Here is an 18,293-nt window from a genome sequence, read left to right on the forward strand (position 1 = left end):
ACATGTGCAAAACGTGGTGAACACCCCAAAACTGCAAGTGTCTGGCTATACAAAAACCTTTCGTACTGAAGGGAAAGAGTAAATGCATTTCGACGTTTGAAGGGAAGCGGAATCCTATACAAAAATGGTGGGGGTGAAGGAGAAAGTGTTTCCGTTATTGGAAAAACATCACCTGCAGCCAGGGCACAAGTCCTAAAAAACAAAAGTTGGGAGACCAACCAAGCTCGGCAGTATGAGAGGAATATCATGGTGTGGGACATCACAGCGGGGCATCACAGTAAGTGACATCTCAACCATGACCTCACAGGAAGTGGCATCAGGTCTTAACACTTCACACATGTTACGCATGTCTATAACAAGTACATTTGAGCGCATTATGCCATTTACCAAATTAGATTTTGCATCTGGGTTGTGCCAAAAAACGTGATGCAACCCAGACGCAAAATGTGGGCCTCAATTTAATCATTGCGGCCTCACTTACATCTGTTTGGTGCAGGGCAGTGCCACAAGGCTTCTTGCAGTGTTGCCCTGCTTCAAAAGGAAAGGGCAAGAAGGCGCAGTATTAATGGAATACGGCGCTGGAATGCGCAGTATTGATGAAATATGGCACATTCCTGTCCTTACAGCATGTGCAGGTGCACAAATTGGTGCCTAGCACCAATGCAGGCCCCCTTGCAGCATGGTGCAGGGGTGTCTGCCTTGTTGGCAGGATTGTTTTTGTGCAGGAAGGGACACCTTCCTGCACAAAAATCAATCAATGAAGGCGATTTCCTGTTTCTATGTGTGCTGCAAAATGCAGCACACATAGAAAGAGGAAACAGCAAGGAGAAATGATGTTATCTCTCCTAGTTACTCCTCCCCTAGGGAGGCGTACAGTTTTGATAATTCCAAGGTTTACAGAGCCTTGTAAATCTGGAATTGTGTCAAAACCTATGGGTGTTGTATGGGAAAACCCACCGCAACACCGATGGAACGCCTCCTTGACGTAGAGTTAGGCAACGCAGCAATTAACGCAGCTTTGTCTTACTCTACGTCTATGAGGCCATGTAAAGCCACGCAGGGTGGTTTTGCATCTCCTCAGAGATATTATTGAGAGGCCTGCTCCACCAAAGTGTCCTAAAAAGTGAGTTGTTTAGTAAATGAGGCCATCATTTTTTTTAAACTCTGCCAAAAGTAAGTTGAGAACAAGGAGACAGGTAGCAGTACATCTAATCTGCTTAATTGGTAGCAAAGTCTTCATTTTAAACTATTGTATGGGTTAAGGCACCTGCTGTAGAGATCTTTGTGGGCACCGTAAATCCCATAGAAGACTAATAATGGTAAGAATAACTTTGGCTGATAATGCATTTGCTGGAGAGACCTGTGTTTTCTCTAGTCAAGTTTTGATAAAGTAGCATAGAGGGTTAATGCTACTCCTGCAAAGCACATCATCTAATTTGCAGAAGACAGACTTTTATTTTATGTAGCTAGGTGAGTTAATGCTTTTCCCACAGAAATCCTTTAGTTAATTGCACTTCATAAATTGTAAACCTTCTAATATAGCACAGTGAGCTAGGAAGGGCATGTGACTTCTTCACCCTGTAACCCTCACTGTCTTTTGTAACACATCCTGTACATTGACTTTCACATTTAGATTAAATATTGTCAATTTATAATGTGTAGGTGTGATGCAAAGCGCTCTGACACACTGGGTTGGGGTAAGTAGCGCTATAAAGGAAAGAAAACTAAATAATGGTAAATTGTCATATGTTTAAATATGGGAGCCGACTACCACATCTTACATTCTAGCAGTGCATGCAAAACAGGCATTGAACAACATAAAAAGCATGCCTCTCAAGTATTTGTGAAGCAGTAACAACAACATGTGTGCCTTTGTTTCCCATCCCTTGCATTTGCATCTAAGTGTGAAGCTCAGATAGCTCTGAGTCAGGATAGTGAAACAAAAGGAGGCCTGTTGACCCCTTAAATTCGGCCTTTCCTATGGGCCCAGCTGGAGTCTGAAATATAAAAAAAACCCTCCCCCTCAGCATGTTGCTGCTGGAAACGAAAGCAGAGATCGTGCTGGCGCTGCTGAATCTGGCCCGGTGTTTGAAAATTACACCGGGACAAGTTTATCATGTTTGAGTGGGAACCACTTCTTGCAGGGTGGCCGGCGTTCACCCTGTGAAAATAGTGTACCTGCGTGTACACCCGACTTGTGCCCTGCACGCAGGACTCTGTTTGCGTTTCTCCCCTAGAAAGTGAATTCCACAACCAGAAACACAAAGAAAAGTTTGAAAGCGCATATTCAGAATTGTGGAGTTATTACATTTCCATATGTCTAAAAGACATAGGGCCAGATTTAGGTGGCTAAATACCGGTTGCTAACGCAGAAATTCTGTAAATTTCAGCGTTACCGACCGGTATTTAGCCATGTGCGATATTGGTATTACCGAATGCCATCGGTAACAAGGAATCGGTAAAAATAAGGGAAACCAGTTACCGATACCTTATTTACAGATAGGCAGACACCGAAACACCAAAATACCGAATCAGTAAATAAGAAATCGGTAATATTTCGCAAATGCGATATACCAAAAATCGGTAAAACCGAATTTGCTAAAAATCGGTATTTAGGAATCGGTAATTACCACTGACTCAAAGCAGGTGGTAATCAGGTGCACTGCATAAAAACAGCCCCAAAATGCGACAGTGTGAACACAATGGCGTCCCTCTACGTTATAGCAAGGTGGCTACGTTTGCGAGCCGCAGGACTGAGGGTCTGGAGACGAGAAGAGCGTGTGTACAGACTGCGTGTCACACTGTTCCAAATGACTTAGGCAGAAATACATGAGAGGTACAGGCTACACCCACAAACCATCCTAGACCTGATAGGGGACCTGCTGCCATTCCTGGAGCATCAGACACCAAGGGCGTACGCCATACCAACACATGTGCAGGTGCTCTGTAGCCTGCACCTACTTGCATCAGGAAGTTACCAGGGTGTGATAGCTGTGGCAGGTGGTGTGTCACAGAGTTGCCTGTCCTGTTTCTTCAACTCCTTCTTGGATTCCATGATGCAGAGAATGCATCACTACATACGCTTCCCCAGCACACAGGCGGAACTGCAGAAGACAAAGCTGGATTTCTACCAAGAGGCACAGTTCCTACATGTAATAGGGTGCGTTGATGGGACACACATACCAATCTGCAGACAACATCATTACTGACATCGTGGCCAAATTTCCAGGGAGTACCCATGATTCCTACATATTCAGGAACAGTGGGATCTACACATGTCTGGCTGGTGGTGAATTCGGAGAAGGATACCTGCTAGGTAAATCAATGTGACACACCCTGATGTATACCTTGGATGAATGTATTGGTGACTCCAATTAATGGCACTTTCTTTCCCATTTAGGTGACAGCGCATATGCAGTGCGGTCATTTATCCTAACTCTATACCTCAACCCTTCCACCCCAAGTGAGAGGAGATACAATGTGGTACATAAAAGCATGTGCAACGTTGTGGAGCGTGCACGTCCGTACCACCCCATCATCTGCTGCCAAATAATAGCAACATGTGCAATGCTGCATAACCTTGCCACAAAGAAAGGAACAGCAGTGGCACTAACTGACTCTGAGGACGAGGGTGAGGACTGTCCACAGCCAGAGCACAGCGCAGCAGGTGTGGCAGGAGCACCGGATGGGAGACACAGGCGGGCTGAGATAACACGCAACTATTTCTGAGTAAGTAAGGAGACATAGCCAGTTACTGTATGTGAGTGATGGTGTTTAATGATCATAGCACACCACCACAACTTGAAGTGTATCACATGTTAGGCCTAAATGAAATGCAGTGTCCTAACAAAAAATGGGTTACATCACCCAATTGAGTAAAACCATGTTATGGCTGGCTCTACTTCCTGCGCCCACGTGCTGCACTGCCGTGTTCCTTCTCACCACTGTCCGCACTGCCAATCTGTCCAGTGGCAGGGCTGTGGTGTTCGCTGCGCCTCCTGGACTCTGTGGGAGGGGGCATGATGCTACTGCGGCTAGTAGCCTCTTAACTTTCACCCCATCACATGTACTGGCCACCTTGTCAGTTTGTAGCACTTCAAGTGCACTGGTTACTGTGACCAGCCCCCTTGCCACATCACAGCTGCAGTGTGCCATCTCCTCCTGCATGGCCACCGAGCGCCTGCACAGCAGAGAGGTAGCAGTGGAGAGGCGGTTCACCTCCTTGGTGTAATTATCAAGTTTCTGCCTATCCCTACGCCTTGACAGACCGTTCTCATCTAATTTGCTGCACAGCAGCCTCACAGCCTCGGACACGTCCTGCATGCCCTCAGCCATGGTAGTGTTGATGGAACTGATACCCTTCTCAATACAGTGCATGTGGGCATTCATGTGTGCCATCTCCCGCTGCACTAACCTAATTGCTCTTCCTTGCAGGCACTGGACCTTCAACATGTTCCCTTCAAGGCCAGCGAACACACTTTCATCTTCGCCCTGAGAATGAGGACTGGCTGCCCTTGCCCTGGGGCGTCTGGAACGTGTGTGGGCGTGCTCTATGCGGGACTGTGACCCTGCCCCGTTGGCATCCTCCGCCACCTGGGACTGTGTCCTCCTGTGGTGTCCTCCTTGGACACCTCCATCTGCTGGAGGGTGGCCACTGGATGCCTCCTGCCTCTCGGTGCTGGTGGCATGGATGGTGGCGGTTGTGATGGTGATGGTGGTGGTGGTGGTGATGTTGATGGCGGTGGTGATGTTGGCGGTGGTGGTGGTGGGGTGATGTGCCCTGCAGGCGACTGGACCTCCACCTTTTGTCTCCTCTCTGTCCTGCATGCCTTTACTTTGCTCCCCTCAGCTGCCCTGCGAGATGGCTCGCTTGTGAAGACAGAATGCACATATGCTCACTTATCTGGCAGCATTTGCATTGTAATACATTTCATGCCTGCCAAACACACTGACTGTCCTCTGCTTGCTATTTGCTAATTGGTGTCACATGCCTTTGGGTTCAGTGGACTGACTACTCTGACATGTGTTACTCCTGACTACATCTCCCATAATGCATGGCAGGATTTAAGTAAAACATGTACTGGAGTGGGAGTCCCTATGCCTCTTTGGGGATTGGGGGTAGAAGTGGGGGGCACAGCATGCTGTGAATGCATGTTACCTTGTTCGTTGCCAGCTCTGTCTGAGCTGTCTGCATCGCAATCCCACTCACACTCTCCGGCTGGAGGGTGGACTCAACCAGGAGTTCAAGAGTAGTTGGTGCAGGTGCTGTGTTCCTCCCTCCACCTGTATGGTCGGCCTGCTTCTGCCTCTCTGCCATCCTCGCCTTAGCAGTCTTCCTTAGATCATACCATCTTTTTTTCAGGTCCTCAATGGAGCGCTGGGTGACTCTGATGGCATTTATTGTTTCCTGAATCGCAAGCCAGATCTGCCTTTTCTGTGACTCTGGCACGTGCAGGGACTGTTTTCCGAATAATGTATCTGGTCCTTGGTCACATCCTCAATGAGGACCTCCAGCTCCCTCTCACTGAATTTGTTCTTCCTTTTTCTTTCGGCAGCCTCCTTCTCCCTCTCCTGGTTGGCCTTTTTTACTAAGTATAGGTTGCGAAATTCAGTTGGTTTGCTCCTGGCTTCTCTGCTCTGCTCCCTGCCTCACAGTCATCTCCAGGTTCAGTGCAGCTGCATGGGTGTGGCCACTTCCTGTTTGGGAGGTAATGAGGATGCACAGGATTGGATGATTCCACAATTACCGATTTTCTAAATTACCTAATCGCTATTTACCGATTCGGTATTGAAGATTCAGTGATAACGAATCGGTAATGGGGATTCGGTATTTATTTTTTACCGATTCATTCCAAATCGCTATTTTTTAGTGATTTTTAACGAATCGGTAATTTTTACCGAATCATTACGTACACTGGAATACAGAGTTCTTCCTAACGAATCGGTAAAATTCGCTATTAAGGACTCTGTATTTCTGGTTTACCTACATCTTGCCCATAGTCCCCAATTCACAATTTGTCAGAATCTAGGTGTTTTTTTGTCACACCAGATACATAGTGATACCTGTGGTTACGCTACTTATAAGAAGTGATAACTTCTTCTGAGAGTTTCTGGGAATCACATGCTGATTTTGGTGTTTACTACACCAAAAACTGCATGGTATGGCAAAGACTCTGGACTATTCTTTTGTTAAATTCTGGCAGGTTTGACCTGCTGAAATTGAACCAAGGTTGAGGTATTTAATGTGCCTGGTAATTACTAGATATAGTAAATAACTCCAACTCATAAAACAAAACATGGGTCTGCACAGGGGATGGAAAACACTGGCCAACACATAATCTGGGTCTACGACTAAACTTTTGGATAGGCCTAGAAATCTTCAAAAGTTGCAGATTTTCAGAACTACTCCTTGAATTCTCTAAGAGGTAAACCTGCAAAAGTGAACTCATGACTTTCTGAGCATCATCTTTCTTTCTCCTGAGGCTGAATCCACACATTGTTTGTGCACCACAGTGTGCAAATAGAAACATTTATGAGGGCACCCTCCCATTCCTCATTAACATTATTTTGCTCTTTTAAATGGGTTAATTTACACCGTTTTACGTGTGAGTAAATCAAACTCAGAAGGATGGTTTGTGAAGAATTCCAGTCAGACACCTGCAAGACTAATTAACATGTTAGAGGATAGTTACACATCATTTGGAGTTAGTTTTCACCATGTAAACATTTGTAAACTTTACTTCTGTCAAGAGCAGGGGCAAATGTTGCATTAGGATGGCAATGGAGATGAGGCACCTCATATCATAGGGACGCACAGAAAGGGGTTCCTCTACAGGGAAAGATGTTTCCCCACAAATAAAAATGTTGCATAGCACATAGACGTTAGTGTTTAATTTCCGAACTCAGCTGTCTACTCGTGTACATTTCTGTGTGTTGAAATGAATGTGCATAAAAGTACAGCTTGGAATCTGTGATAGTTGTAGATTTCTAAGTGTCTCTTGGGATTCCTTTTAGCTTATGCAGATAATAATCTTTTAGTTTGGTTGGATTGTGAAACATGGATGTTTTAGTGCTCCCTTTAGCATGGAAGGGTCTGTGGTCTCAATTATGGGCACCAGAGGATGTACTGGCCTTCACAGCACTCCTCTTTCTTAATAACGACTGCTTTCAGTGGTTGGTTCTTTTATATATACAACCTCACCACCATCATTTCCTCCTGTCTCCAGTTTCTGGTGCTCTTGGTAGCATTATACATTTCCATATCACCTTATAATGCATGTTGCAACTCACTATATCTGACGGTCAATATCTCCACTCTCTGGCGTCCCTCGCGGGGCAGCACCTGCAACATGTTTTGCACCTGTACAAGACATGGCACTTCTCAGAGATGATGCAGGCACTTCACATTAAACACAATGCCTGTCAACCTCTTTGAGGAGGCTGGACTCCGATAGAAGGGTGTCACCTGCTATTCGTTTCTAGTGTCTCTTCAGACACATTCAGCTGCTTATGCTGCTTTTATTGTTCTGGGAAGTAAGGTATTTTAGCATGGCCTTTTGCTTTCAGAGGTGTGTTAATGTTTGCCTTTTAAAGTACATTTTATTTTGCATGTCACAAAGCTGCCAAGTGGCTCTAAGGACCGTGAAGCTGTCAGCCATTTCTGGCTTTTCAGCCAAAAGCATATTCATCCCGGGGCATATAGTTTTTCTTGTAACACTTATTATGGGCTCAGAATCCCCAGCATACAACGTGAAGTTGGAAGTTGGCTAGGTTTTAAAAATATGGAAAGTGGTCAAGTCTTTTAAAAATGTACTTGTTTCAGGGGCAAAGTCAGACACATATTTTTGCACGTCCAGTGCTCACTTGTGTGGTATCGTCCCTGTATATTGCATTGTACTGTAGTGCTGTTATAACTACTTACGAATAATAATTTTTTCATCTTACCCTTTCCAGTTTGGACTCCCTTCTTTTTTCCCCACTCTATGTGATTTATATCACTGTTTAAATTGCCCTGTTATAATGATTTCCAGCTGAGACATTGTTGTTTGTTACAAACTTTGCCCAGTTTCTCCTGGGTTAACTAGGGTTACTCCTGTATTTGTTCCATTTTGGTCTTAAGCAGTTAATATCATTGACCTAGGCATCACATAAAATCCTGTGAAATATATTTATATCTTGATATCTTTCATCACATGGATGCTTATTGATCTTTAACAAAATACAACTTCAGCATGATTCTGATAAGCGACAGACAATGCATATCTTTGGGTGAAGAGGTGCATATTTCTGGGTTTATGTGTGTACTCCTACACGCTACTTTGTATCACTCAGTTTACCATTACATTTTTTGTTTAGATAGACTTCCAAAGTGCTTGATGTGTTTCAGCAATAGCAATTTCTAAACGCATTCATGTGTAAAATGGGGATTCGGTTTCATGTGTCATACGATGTTAATGCTTTAAGAGGTTTGGTACATATATCTTTGGGCCAACTCGTTCTAAGGACATATATGATCTATCATCATATTCCACAAGGTTCTAGATGTCAATAGCAGGAGTTTCAGTAGGAAAAGTGCCGTTACAACAAAGTCAAGGAGCTAAGTTTATCTTCCCATTGAAGAGCTACAGTTTTAGAAAGTGCATCAGTGCTTTTGTGTAAACTATTCTACGATGAGGTATGTTCCGTTTATGTAGTATTTTCCAAATTTTTTTGCACTCTTTTTGTTATTTTTCAGTTGTAAATTGCTAATCCATCCACAGGGAAATGTTATCTCCCTTTTAATACTAACGAGATCATGATTTATTGGATGTGATAAGCGCACTTTCACAATTTATTGTTAGAAGAGATATGTTTAATGAACATCAATTCTATTTTCAATATTCACTATTAAGATTATATTAGTTTCATGATTCATAATAGTCCCTCCTGGCCCCAGATGTGATACTGGTGGACTAACGAAGGGCGCACTACCACACAGCTGGTGCACGCGGCGGGGTCGGACTCTCCCCGAACTTAATCCTCCACCAAAAAAGTATACGCTGCACTCTCACAGATTGTTTGAAATCAATAAAGATTTATTCGGGCCATTGCCTGCTCCTTCATCACCTACGCGTTTCGACCGGCAGAACTTGATCACAGCGTTTAGCATTAGTCCCTTTACCTTTTCACCTATTTATACCACGAGTCCAGTCAGCACATTAGTATGCATCTTGGGAGAGGTAGTTTCATTCACGATTTGCATACTTTTACATGCAACAACATTTCATTGTGTGTTGTATTTGACAAACAAATAATATGGTTACATTGTAACAATTGTACCATCCTTTCCACATTTTACGTATTACATACAGTTTAATAAAGCGCCATGGGTTTGTACGTATACAGGACTGTCGTGTATTTAGACCATTAAGTCTTAGTGACTAATAGGCCTCAGTGCGCAAATTGTTCAATTCTTGGGTCAGTGTCCACTGTTTGAACATGAATTGGCTCCTGGTACGATTTGCATAGTACTTACAACCCTTCTGGTCTCCTCATCATGGGGCTCAGTGCCTTTTTGCGCTAGTATATCCGTATATGTTATGATGGTCAATTGTTATTATGTTAGTTCATAATTTCATCTCATCTTGTTTCTCTTTAATCTCAATTACTTCTCTTTCCTCTTAGCTTAGATATACTTATGTTCATTTCATTCCTGTAATTGATTTTTCATTTGTTCTGATTAACAGGATGTGTATTTACAGATGTATGTACAGTTCTGAGGTTAAGTGAATTCTGACCCTGGATCGTAATGGTCGTGGTTCTGTTACGATTTTGGTAACAGTGAACCGTAAACAGTGAGCTCAGCAAGCATGAGTGTTTCCGTCATGTTACATTGATGGATTCACTGTGTATTTGACAATTTCGTTCTGAAACCCTTGGGTTCCATTTTGTGCATGGCAGCCATTTTGTGGTTGCCCTCACATAGGCCTATGACTGTGGCTGAACAAGTCTCTGTGACACGTACACCCTAGCTTGAGTTTGTGCTGACTCCTGTTTGACCTGAAGTGAACTGACCCTGCTGCCTGAAGCTGACCTTGCCAAACCAGTTCTTGCCCTTTAGCTGGTCAAGATAGAGATCAAAGAGCAGGACATTGCTGATTTTATGGTACACGCACACACCTTTCTATCTTGCTTCTCATCTGTTCCTGTTCCTTCTTTATGGCCTATTTACGATGGGGACGTGCCCGTTTTTTATTATGGGTCCGTTTGACCTATCTGATGAAGAATGTTAAGTTTAACCAATGATTGATTTTGGGCTGGACAAACTGAAAAATGGGCTTGTCATCATGCTCCTGCTTTTGTTGTGGAAACATGTGAGTGGTCAAACTGTAAATAAGGAATGTTTGCCTGAAGCACAATTTTTTGTATAAAAAGGGATGGCTTGCTTTGTAAAGTTGAGCAGTCTCCTGAGAACATACACCGTGTTGTACTTCTAGGATCTCTGTTACTGGCTGCAGCTAATAAATTTGATCTTTGACGTCACCAAGAAGTACCCCGTGTCTCTGTATTCTAAGACAGGTGGACCCGGAGACTTTGGGCGGTTCCCCTGGAGCCGCCGGGTCTTAAATAACCCAGTTCTTCAATTGGCGCCCAACGCGGGGCGACTTCAGCGGTACCGGTCCAAGCCTGAAGATCGTGAGGAGCTTCGTGTGAAAATTCTGGAGGAAGGCCTGCCACTTCATCGACCCCTGTATGTCGTCGTGGTCCGAAAGTCTTTGCTGCGAGGTTCCCCGCTTTCCGGCGGCTACGAAGGACTGCTGCCCTGACTGTCGCCCTGTCTTGGAGCCTTTGATGATTTGTAGAGCGAGACGATCGACGGGTCTTCTGGCGACGTCATCGATACCTCAGTTAAGTATGAGTGAGCGTCTCCCTGTCCTTAGTTTTTGGGTATCCCTTGGGATCTCTGATTTGGGACTTGCAAGCTCCAAAGCCGAGGGACTCGTGTATTCACGAGACTATCGTGTTTGATATTCCCTTGAAGTTTGAAGCTAGACTAGTGAGCGAAGATGCCTAATCTTAGCAGACTTGGAAAGTTATTTTGTTGTGGTTGTAATAGGGATTCCCGATTGGAGGATTCGTGTCCGGTTCCTCCAATTGGAACTCCAACCTATGAGCTCTATTTGAAACATGGCGTGGGCCCCATCACATATAATGAAGTGTGGATTCCCTACACTAGAAAGGACGGTGTCCTAAAGTGGCCCCAATATGGTAGTTATGACATGGAGATTTTAGATAATTTAGAAGTTAAACTCTTCAAGAAGAAAGCCCGGCCGGCGATGTTTGACTCTTTCCGCCTCTGGCGAAAGGAAGCCAAACAGAAAGAAATTAAATTAGCGAAGAGAAATAAAAGAGAGAAGGGTATTTCGATAATGCAAGCTGCTATACAGTTTAAAGATAATAAAGAAGAACAAGCGAGTGAGCAGTTGCACAGGCAACGTAAAATGGCGATTGATAAGTGTTATCCAGCTTTGCCACCCAATCAGCAAGATGCGACGAAGGAACTTGAGAAGGATCCTTTAATGTCCCATTTGTTGAGGTCGCCACCCTCTTATGTGCAAAGTGCTGCAGCACCTCCGCAACCTTTAGTTGCGCAACCTCCGGTTGCTTTGCCTCCGGTTATTGCACAGCCGCCAGCTCCTCTTCAGTTGGCTCCTATTCCTCTGGCGCAGCCTTCTCAAGGGCCGCCGACTTTGCTACCTGCTCCGTCTCCAATTCTTACGACTTTGTCTCCTGTTCTTGCTACTTCTTCTGCTACCGCTCCTATATTGGTTTCCTCTCAGTCTGCCTTGTCTCCTGTCATTCTGTCAACTTCTCCTTCTGTTCGACAGAGGATGACTTATACTATTACTGGTCTCCTTTCCCCTCTCTTTGGGTCACTAGGTATGACCTCTGTTTCAGAGCGTAAACAATTACGTAGCCAATTGTCTGGTCCCGATGAGCAGACAGTACTGGATCATTTGGCACGTAAATGGGTTACTAATACTTTGAGATATGATTTAGAATCTGTTATGGATATCTTCCGTCAATGGGAAGCACCGAAGCAGAGGTATGTTTTTGATGAAATGTGTACTTTCCTTCGTGAAGAATTGGAAGATGGTGATTTGGGACACACTCTGTCTGAGTTGTTCCGTGTACAGTCCGAGTTTGCGAAGGGAACTATAGTGGGTCTCGATGTTGAGAGAGCAGTTGCGACATTGTTGTCGTTTAGGAGCGAGTCTCCTTCTCAGCCGTTGTTTGAGCCTGATCCTTCTGTTAGGAGGAAAGTGCGACAATATCCAATGAGAGAGGTTCCTCCGGTGTGGAAAGAGGCTGTTCAGGCCAATGTTAATGCTGGTATTGTAGCTGCACCAGCCCATTTTCAACGTGTTTGGGTACATGTTCCGTGGAAGCGAGCTGAACTTTTGGCTCTTAAGCAGACTTTGCCTGACCCCCGTAAAAATCCTGCAGGGTATTATAAAGAATTATCACAGACTGCAGACTCATGTATTATGAATCTAGCTGATATAGACATGTTGTTTGGAAATGTGGTTCCACAGCCTTTATGGGGATTCATTCGTCACACGGATCATGCGCAAGAGTTAGGTGACACCTGGGTCAATATTGGTGCTGCGGATGGTCGACAAGTTGGTGGTGCTAAACCTGAGCCTCTATTTGCAGAACTTCCTGGTAGGATTGTTACTTATATGAAGACTTTAATGCCTGCTATGCGAGTAAACTGGGACAAATTGTCTGCGTGTAAGCAGAAGAAAGATGAAAGTGTGTCTGATTTCTTCACTAGGTTTGAAGAGACGTTTATTGACCATAGTGGTCAAGACATGAGTACGCAAGGTGGTCAACGGTTGTTTGTTGATAAGTTTGTGCATAATTTGCTTCCCGAGTTGTGTACTAAATTGAAGGATTCAGAGAGTTCTTGGGCTGTTTCCTCATCAGCACAGATATTGGCTACTGCACAGTACTACGAAAATAGGGATAAGGATGAGAAGGATAGAGCAGACAAGAAGACTAAAGAGTTGAAGACAAAGGTTCTTTTGCAGCAAGCGTATCCGCCTCGTAGTAGCCAACGTGATTATCAGCAGCCTCAGCAGTTTCAGAGAAACTCGCAAAGGTTTGAGCCTCCTCAACCACGTTTTCCTATAGGCCCTAATCAGTGTGCCTATTGTAAAGAAGAGGGCCATTTTAAAAATAGTTGCCCGGTTCTGTTACAGCGCACAAATGGTGTTTCTGGTGTGAGAGGTCGAGGTGTTCAGCAAGATTCTAGAGGTAGGGGATGTGGTGTGTTCCCCCATAATGCGCGTTCCTTTCCTCCACAAAATTCAATGAATTGTTTTGATCAGCAAAATGGTGCGTCTGGTAGGACGACTCAGTACTATGCTGACGACTACTATGTCGAAGGTGAGAATATGGACGGTAATGATTGCTAGGACAGCCATAGACAAAGAGAGGGAGTTGTTTCAGTTCCAGTAGATCAGAGTGGACCTTATGTTGAAGTGATTACATCAGGTGTGTCAGAGCCTTTTCTGTTGGATACTGGTGCTGCAAAGAGTTCTATTATGCACTCTAGACTCCCTGGCGCACCTTTGTCTGGCTTAACGAATGTTTCAGTAGGTTTTTCTGGCGCCCCAGTTAGAAACCCGATTTCTAGTCCTTTGTCTCTTTCTGTTGGACCTCGTGAATTCGAAGCACCCCTTATTCTGACGACAGGTTGTGGTGAGAACTTGTTGGGATTGGATCTGTTGAAAAGGTTGTATGCGACGTTGTATTGTTCTCCTTCGGGAGTACAGCTTACATTGGGTAAGAAAGTGATCTCTCCGATGTATTTGTCGAAGGATCAACTTCCGACAGAATTGTCTTCTCGCCCTGATACTCTTTGGGCTACTGCTCCTAATGATGTGGGTCTTTTGGAGATTCCACCTTACGTTGTAACGCTTAAAGCAAATGTTAAATTGCCACGCATTCCCCAATATTGGATTTCTAGTGATGGTGAAAGAGCGTTGTTAGTGATCATCTATGATCTAATTGAGAAAGATGTGATTGAAGAGACGAGAGGTAATGTGTGCAACAGTCCTGTTTTGCCTGTCTTGAAACGCACTGACTCTTCTCAGCCACCTATTTACAGGTTTGTGATCGATCTTAGAGAGGTTAACAAAATCGTCGTGCCACAGTTTCCAGTTGTCCCGGATATTACTGCTTTGTTGACTTTGATTCCTGCTTCAGCTACTTGTTTTCAGTCATCGACCTGAAAAATGCTTTCTTCAGTATTCCAATTGCTGAGGAGAGTAGAGATATTTTGGGCTTCTCTTTAGGAGGCCGAAGCTTCCGGTTTAAAAGAGCTCCTCAAGGCTATTGTGAGAGTCCTTCTATCTATAGCCAGGCTTTGAAAAGTCAACTTGATACTCTTGTGTTGCCTGCTGGTGCTGCTCTTATTCAGTATGTGGACGATCTGTTAATGGCCGCTGATGATGAAAAAACTTGTAAAGAAGCTACTCTTTCTTTGTTGCGACATTTGTCGGACTTGCATCATAAAGTGTCACCTTCCAAGTTGCAGTATTGTTGCCAAGAGGTGACCTACTTAGGTCATCTCTTGTCAAAGGAGGGAAGAAGGTTGACCCCAGAACGAATTCAAGCGATTGCGCGAATGACTGTAGCAAGCACACAGAGAGAAGTGCGTGCTTTCTTGGGTATCACGTCATATTGCAGACAATGGATACCGAATTTTTCTCTGCTGGCCAAACCTCTGTTGGCATTGACTTGTAAAGATACACCAAATCCCCTCCCGTTGATTGTCAGAAAAGTTTTTCGGAATTACGTGATGCATTGTGTTCGGCTCCTGTGTTGGGTACCCCAGACTATAACAAGCCGTTTACGTTGTATGTGCACGAGAGAGAGGGATGTGCGTTGTCAGTGTTGACACAATCTTTTGGGGACAAGCAGCGTCCATGCGCGTATTTCTCGTCGACGTTGGATCCGGTAGCTAGAGCGTTGCCGAGTTGTTTGAGAGCCACAGCTGCAGCAGCTGTTTCCATTCAACAGTCTGCTGGTTTGGTGATGGATAATACGTTGATTGTGATGCTTCCACATGCAGTGGATACCTTGTTAAACAGGACCAAGACACAGCACTTAACTAGTGCTCGATTGTCAGGTTATGAGTTGACACTCTTAGCGAGGCATGTGCATATAAAGAGATGCAACACGTTGAATCCAGCTACGTTGTTGCCGATTTCAGTGGAGACAGATGTTTCTGAACAGCATGATTGTTTTCTTAGGACAGAGGAGGAAACGAAAGGGAGAATAGACCTTAGGGACACTCCTCTTTCAAAGTGTGATGGTACCTTATGGGTAGATGGTTCGTGCTTCAAGCTCCCGAATGGTGATACGACTGCGGCATATGCTGTTACGACTTTGCATACGATTGTTGAAGCTACACGTATCCCACATAACTCAGCTCAAGCAGCAGAGCTGATTGCATTGACAAGAGTGTGTGTGTTATCAAAAGGGAAACGAGTGACTGTGTACACTGATAGCCAGTATGCGTTTGGTGTGGCTCATAGTTTTGGACGATTGTGGAAAGAGCGTGGGTTTCTGACTTCGCATGGAGCTAAGATTCAGCATGGTCAGTTGGTAAATGAACTCCTTGAGTCACTTACTTTGCCGTTGCAAGTTGCGATCGTGAAATGCAGTGCACATAAGAAAGTTACCGACGACGTTGGTCGTGGTAATGCATTTGCAGATGAAGTTGCGAAAGAAACGGCAAGGGATGTGATGAGTCGAATGTATGTTGCGGGTCCGGCGAGATGGGTTCCGGATAGAGGAATGTGTGAAGATATGATAGAAAGTGTGAAGTCAATTCAAGCTGAAGCTACAGAGAAAGAGTTGAGCGTATGGAGAGAGAGTACGGGTAAATTGGATTTGAATGGTTGTTGGGTTGAGTTGTCAGAGCATCAGCGATGGTTGTTACCCGATGCGTACGTGCTGGCAGTGGTTACAATGGCGCATGGAATGGCTCATATCAGTACGAAAGGGGTTTGTAAGTTGTTGGCTCCAGTATGGCAAAATGCTGGAATTCCTAAGTGTGCAGAGAATGTGGTCAAACATTGTATGGTTTATTATTATTATTATTATTATTATTAAGCGTTCTTATATAGCGCTCGATTACCCGTAGGCATCTCGGCGCTTGCCTTGGGAACCCGTCCTGGCTTTTTCCCTGTGAGATACCCGTACTGGGCATCCCCAGATGAAAGTTAGGCATCTCGCCGCAGGGGGGCCGTAGTGGAGATTAAGCAAGCTAATGCCCAGAGCTGCAGAGTGTGAACCTGTGACTCGAGTAGGCACCGAAACGGGAATTATCGAGTCTGTGGATATTTGGGCTCAAGACCCTGCCGCGTCAGGAATTGAACCCTGGTCCCAGGTCTGACCTCTGCTTCAGGGTCTGCCTCCTCTAACCAGTGAGCCACACTTCTCCACTCGGTTTGTCTGATGTACAATCCTGGCAAGGGAACTCCAACTCCAGCTGGTCATTTTGCGCCTCCGACGTATCCGTTCGAGGTTTTGCAGCTAGATTTCATCCACATGGAGAGGTGCAACAATTTGAAATATGTACTCGTGGTTGTTTGTGCCTTTTCAAGATGGGTAGAAGCATATCCCCTGAAAGATAATACTGCCTCGTCCACAGCTAAAGCCCTTGTTAAGGAGTTTTTCCCTAGGTACGGTTTGCCGAGAATGGTCTGGAGTGACAATGGTAGTGAATTTGTGGGTCAAGTGATGAAGAGAGATTGTGATGGTTTAGGAATTCGTCAGAAATTAAGAGCAAAATGTGCCGAATTATGAGTAAAAAGTGTTTTTTGATATTATGTCTTTTCATGTTACTTAGCTTGATGATGTTCTTGATGGGATATATTATATTCTCTTTTCAAGTGACGTTTGCACCCACTACACAGCCCATACCTTCTTCTACTGTTTCTTCGCATTCCTTTCATCCTGTGCCTGAACATGAGTCCATTAGGAGATTGGAATTCGTTGATAACTCCTTTGTTCAGCTTCTGCACCAACACCAGCTAGTAGTGAACACGACAAATTGTTGGGTGTGTGGCCTTATGCCCCATACTACCGATAAAGGTATTCCTTACCTGGTCCTGCCATTCAGCTATAATGGTTCCATGTGGGCATACAGAACGATGTTCATCTATGCTCGTGAAGTCTACCCCCTACGTTCTGTGAAAGACAATCCAAAGAGTAGTGCTCTAGTTAACGGAATAGTCGATATGATTAAAGGAGCTAGTTCCTATGAGACTATCCCGAGAGATGAGACACTAGCGTATATTGGATGGAACGTGACCGGAAATGGAGCTAGTCTGAGTAAGAACCAGCAAGCGAAAAGATCCTCTCCGATTTGGATTGTACCCCATCAGGGTCATTACTGTCTGCAAGGTAATGGCAAGAATCCGAGAGCTCAGTTGGGGAAGAGTATCTGCACTGAGACGTATGTTTTTGCGTCCCAGACTTCCCCATCGTTCCTAGCAGCTAAGGGTACCTATTTCGTCTGTTACGATAGAGCATACACATGGTTGCCCCATGATTTCTCGGGCACATGTTTTGTCTCGTTCCTGTTGCCTCCTACGTATACAGCTGCGGCAGATTACCACAAGACGAGAGTTGTTAGAGGTGTCTTCAGTAAGGAAGATACTGCAGGACAAGAATTGGGAGATTTTCTGAAGGGTTTTCTGCCCTTTTGGGGACCTATGGTTAACAGCAGGAACATACGGCAATTGACGAGAGTGGTTGAGGCCACCATAGTTGAAACTGTCGGTGCCCTTAGCAACTTGACTGCTGAGCTCTAGTCGAATTGCCTTATGACTCTTCAGAACAGGGTTGCGTTAGATGTCATACTTGCAGATAGAGGAGGGGTATGTAAATTGATTCAATCGAGCTGCTGCGTTTTTATTCCAGACAACGCTCCGACAGTGTACCAAGCCATTTCCAAGCTACATAAGATCTCCGAGTCTGTGCATGTGGACGAAGGAGATTGGTCGTTGATGGGATGGTTTTGGGGATTGTTATCCACCTGGGGATGGAAGATTCTGATGATCATTGGGATGGTCTTATCCATTCTTTTCCTGTTCTGTCTTTGTGTACAGTGTGCTCCTGCTATATGTGGCCTTTGTGCTACCTCGTGTGCAAGGAGACCTGTATCAAGAGACGTGCTAAGTAATAGGATGATGCTACAGCAACATCTTGATGATCTGATGAGTATAGACCTG

Source organism: Lissotriton helveticus, chromosome 4_1, assembly GCF_964261635.1.
Source record: "Lissotriton helveticus chromosome 4_1, aLisHel1.1, whole genome shotgun sequence".
Taxonomy (NCBI): Eukaryota; Metazoa; Chordata; class Amphibia; order Caudata; family Salamandridae; genus Lissotriton; species Lissotriton helveticus.